At 48.8% G+C, this 5,000-nt stretch overlaps 1 protein-coding gene across 1 annotated transcript in view; it reads left to right on the top strand.

Annotated features, from left to right (window-relative positions):
- The window catches only part of SBF2 (SET binding factor 2), a 93,207-nt gene extending 93,117 nt beyond the window's left edge, over positions 1-90 (top strand). Inside the window, exon 41 of the mRNA XM_053449021.1 lies at positions 1-90. This exon is cut by the window's left edge and continues 248 nt beyond it. The gene's annotated coding sequence lies outside the window, so the exon portion shown is untranslated.
- Positions 91-5,000: the final 4,910 nt, after the last annotated feature.

Consider the following 5,000-nt stretch of genomic DNA (forward strand, 5'->3'; position numbering starts at 1 on the left):
CGCGCGGAGGACTGCGATGCCTTTAATGCCACTCTGAGGAGACTTGTTACCCCCGGCGGGGTTGTTATGACGAGGCGCTCTTCCTGGAATCCTTGGCCTTGCAGTGGGAAGGTTCCCGTGACGTTTTACTCGCGTGGTTTCTGTATGTGATTTGGAAGCAGAAAAACTTTTTTCCGCATGAAATGCGACCGATCCGGATCAGTCATGTGACACGTTTACAAAACAATCTCTCGTTGGGTTTTTTTTTGCCAATTTAATGAAGCAGCTCGTGTAGTTTTTTTGGGTTTTTTTGTAAGTGAACTACAGGGACTTGTGCTGGACCCTGCGGCCCCTGAGAGGCCCAGCGCAAGGGCCCCCTACTGTATACTCAGTCTCGATGCACTACATATATACGCAGGCGCATGCACGTGAGGCGAAGAACACGAGGCCCGGCAGCCTCCGCCGCTGACGGCACCAAGCGAGCGGATTCCTGGGGAGCGTCGAGCGTTACTGTGCGGCGCGGCCCCCTCTGGGACTTAAAGGGTTAGTAGAACGGGGTATCAGATACAGGAATTTATTAAAACCACTTATTCTGAACTGGAGTCATTAGCATATCAGAGTTTAAACGGTTAATATGGGCTCGTTCTGTGTCGGGGGTCGTATTTCGGATATAAATAGTTTTTTTTGGACGTTTCCAATCAAACGTCGCCAGTGATTTAAATCTGAAAGAAAATGCGTTTTCCGTCAAACCTGCGCGAGCGACACTAACCAAAACTCACGTTATCGCCGACTAAACCTACTGAAGCCTCCAAACTCAGCGTGCGTTAAACGTGAAACCCGCCCCCGAGGAGCCGCTCGGGTTTCTTCCTTTTCTTTGGTTGCAGATGAAGCGCCTGCGCGGTTTTCTATCACTTTCTGGATTATGAAACCTCTCTTTGCACATTTGTATATGAAGTACTTTTTGTGTACTTTGTAAAATACTGAACCCCTTTACTCATTAGGTTGCGTAAAAAAAAAATGTAAACACTTTATTTTTTAACCGGTTTTAACAATTTTATGTATTTGTTATACGTGCGCCGCCATCTTGTAATAAATCTATTGCTCAGAAGAGGTCCTGTAAATAAATCATTGTGCAGAACCGCATCGTATCTGTGTTTCTAAGGTATTCTTATACAGTGAAAGGATGTCTGCAGACCGTCGCATCGGCACCCTCTGCCCCGATGCCCTGCTTGTGCACAGGTGCTTCCTTGCGAATGGACGTCTCGCCTGTGTGAATGCCGTGGGGTTTACCTGTTTGAGTTATTGGTGGGGAAGTTTAAAAAAAAACAAAACATGGAGGGATTTATTTGTGGAATTTTATTCACTGTTTGTATTTTTCCCAAGTTTTGACAGTGGGATTGAAGAACGTCGGCCCGGGCGCCGGCGAATAAATACGCGATCTCCGGGTTTATCATCCTCCCACCCGGACCCCGCACCGTGGATCACCGTCAGGTCTGTTACCCACGCGGTGGGATTATATAGAGAGGAGAGCTCGGTGTCGGGCAAATAGCTGCCCGGGAGGGGGGGGGATTTCCACGATGACCGGATCCGGATTGGGTGAGCTGTGAGAAAGCTGAGAGGGAGTTTGATCTGATTGGCAGAGATGTTTAACAAATAGGAGATGAGACTTCTGCTGACGTCCTATCGGCTGCTCAGGGCTGTGAGCCGGGTGCTGGAAGGCGGCGAGGTTTGTGTAAGAAGCCGTCCGTTGGGTTCGGTGAAGTATTTATTGATACCGGATTCTTCTCGATTATAAGACAAGGTGTTTTTCAGAGCAAATATTTGTGATTTTATAATCTGATCTCAAACAGAGGTCTGCCCTGAAGACTAAGATCCAGATCCCCCGCAGTGCTGCAGGGACCCGGATCCTCCTCTCCGGCTGCTGGGGGACGCCTGTACGATGCGTGCAGACAACCTCCGCTTCTGCCGGGGCTCCTATGACGGAGCACCGGCGTCTCATTCATAGAAGTGCCGGCAGCAGCAGCAGAGGTTGTCTACATGAAGCGCGCAGACCCCCAACAGCTGCTCCCACTAAACACCAAGAAATCTGCAGCACGCGGAGAAGTCTAGGGAAGCACTGGTAATTCGGGGGTGGTAAGAGTGGCATATGGGGGGTATAAGGGCTTTCTGGAGACACAGTGGCAAATAGAGGGTTAAAAGGAATATCAGGGAGACAGAGTGGCATATAGGGGGTTAAGAGGTTCATTTCTTTGTTCACATGAATTAATATTTTTTCTTTTTTTCTTAATATTAAATTTTTGGGGTGTCGTCTTGTAATCGAGCTAATCTCGTATTTAATAATAATCTTCTTTCTATGAATCTTTTCTTTGCTGTTAGGGAGGTTTGGAGCCGCAGGTCTGATTTAGGAAAATAAAACAGCCGTTAAGTCTTTTGTTACTTTTGTTTTCCGTTGTTTCCGTCGAATGGAATCTCCAACTTTTCACCTCTTTGTAACGCTTTCCCCCCTGAGTATTCCGGAATGTTCTAAAATATGTGGCAGGGGAGCAGCGCGTCAAACAGAGACAAATATCTCTTAATCGGAGTAAATAGAGATAGTCGGCTAAAGCGTCTGCCGGGGGGCGATTCCTTCTATATATAACGCGTCGGCCTATAAATCCTCCGCCGTCGGTAATGGAGCGTCGCCACGGAAACGTTCTGCACTGTGGTTGGATGATCCCATTTAATACCCAATCAGATCAGGGTTTATGCGTCTTTATGTTGCAGATATGCCACGTCACGCTCTTATTGGCTGATACTTGTGTCAATCGCTTGAGTAACTCTTCGCTTGCCGGAATGTTGGACCTGAACGTCTCACAATTTAACCCTATTGAGTATCAGTAATTCATCCGATCCCCAAAAACCTCCAGGTCCTGATTACAAAGGCGCCTCGTGCTATATCAACAACTGTCTTTAAATGGGTTTCCAAAATGCCGTAGATTTACCCCAAATCGTAAATTTGCACCCGGACCGCACCAGAGGTTGTCGTGAAATGATAATAAGATCGCGTTTCCACGGCGAGCGGAATAATCGCTTTGAGATGCCATTATTGCCCTTAAGACTAACGGAATAACGGAAGGGCCCGTGTCCCCGCGTGCGCGAGCCGAGCTCATCTTTGGACGGCCATCTGCTGTTATCCTTGGCTCCGGGAGAGCGTTATCCTCCGCGGCCGCCTTAAATCACTTCGTGTTCGTTGGCCTTTTTGTTTTAAATATGGATTTTAATGACGTTTTGGAATTATAAACTGTAACATTTTTGGGATTCTGAGCGGTCCGAAGCCCCAGGTGTCAACGCGAAAAATAAAAACAGATGATCCTTTGGCAAAATCTCCCCGGATTAACGCCGGTTTCCCTGGCGACCGGCTGCAGCGAAGCCAAGATTAGCGATTATGGAAGCGCGGTGGGATGAGCTCATGCGAACGACACGCGAACAAAAAGGAGTTCGGGGACTCGGCAGAATATGGAGGACGGCTTGTTCCTAATCGCTCCAAGCTCCAGCTGGCCTTCAAAACAAGAAGGAGATCCTTCATCCGCCGGCCGTCGGATACAGAACCGGACAGAAGGAACGTTTTTACATTTAACATAAAACTGCGCAGAATTCCACCCAAAACGTGATCGTGATATGGTGTGCATTGCGGGATCTGCGGTGGGACGCGCCGCCAGTACATCTGTATGCTTTCCTGTAAACGGCAGACGTGTGTTACTGTCTGTTACCGCGGTTACCGCTTCCGAGTGACGGGGATCGTCGATGATGATGTCATCGGCAAGAAACGTTTTGGTTGCAGAATTCGCCGGAAGGAGAAACGCGCTTCCGGTTTTGCTGATGTTTGGTAATATCCAGAACGCTCGCAGGATTTCCTCTTTGCCAGAGAGCTGTCGTCGTTTGGGGGGTTTTAGCTGGAAACGGCCAAATGCCTGTCAGCGGCAGCAGCAGACGCTGCGCAGGATACCTTCGCTTCCCACGGATCGGCCGCGTCGGAGGCCTTTTAGGTGCCAATCACAATAAATTAAATGTAGCGATAACCTTGAGAAGCCGATCGAAGGACGTGACACAGGTTCGGTGACATCGCAGAGCGAGCTGAACGCGTCCGCGCGCGGGGCGAGAGGTCAGGCCGCGTTGGGCAGGAATCGGCTTTACGAGCGTATCAGAAATCTTCTTTCAGCTGCCCGTCGGCCGTGCGGAGCGCTCGCGGCATGCGCTGGAAAGACGGAAAGTTTTCGTGTAAAGAACCAGAATTTCAAGAGACAAAGAAAGAAAGCGTCGGAACATCAAAGGTCAGCGATAGAGAAATGCGACGGGTTCTCCGTGGAGATTTTGTCATTTTTGGCTCTGTAAATGAGTTGTTAAAAATGATTATTATTATTATTATTAGTTGCTCTGCTCTCCTTGCATTAAATGCGTGCGTTACGCGCTCTGCTGTTATTATGAAAAATACAATTTATTGTGAAATTATTTTTTTCCGTATCCCACAAAGGAACATTTCTGCCTCAAAAAACAGTCAGCTGATAAACAAAACTGAACCAAAACACGAGCGCGGATATTTTCCCAAAACAAGTAAATTTAAGGCAGGCGGAATCACTTGGCGCCGTCTGTTTCTCCACACTTTGTGCCAACGCGCATTCCTCCTGTAACGTTTGTGTTGGCAAAACTTGCACCAAACAAAAGGGCCGGCCGGGGGCCCGACTGTCTAATCGAGTTTACTCAGAGACGGAGGGAGTGCGCCTTCCTAGAAAGCATTGTTTACCCGACTCGGGAGCCTGGGTCTGCGCTTAGTGAATGTTGCCCGTTTCCATTTGTAACTGGCAGCTGCCACGGAGCGAGCCGCGGAGGGTCCTCCAAAGACCCCTCGTTACGAGTGCAGGAAATATCTGCGGAGCTCGGCCCGGGAAACCTTCTCCAGGTTTATTATTATTCCTGTTTCTTGCACCGGGGGGCGTAATAATATAACCCGTTAGCTGCAGTGGGCCTTATCCGCTTGCTGGCGC

The sequence above is a fragment of the Spea bombifrons genome, chromosome 10, assembly GCF_027358695.1.
Source record: "Spea bombifrons isolate aSpeBom1 chromosome 10, aSpeBom1.2.pri, whole genome shotgun sequence".
NCBI classification, from domain to species: domain Eukaryota; kingdom Metazoa; phylum Chordata; class Amphibia; order Anura; family Pelobatidae; genus Spea; species Spea bombifrons.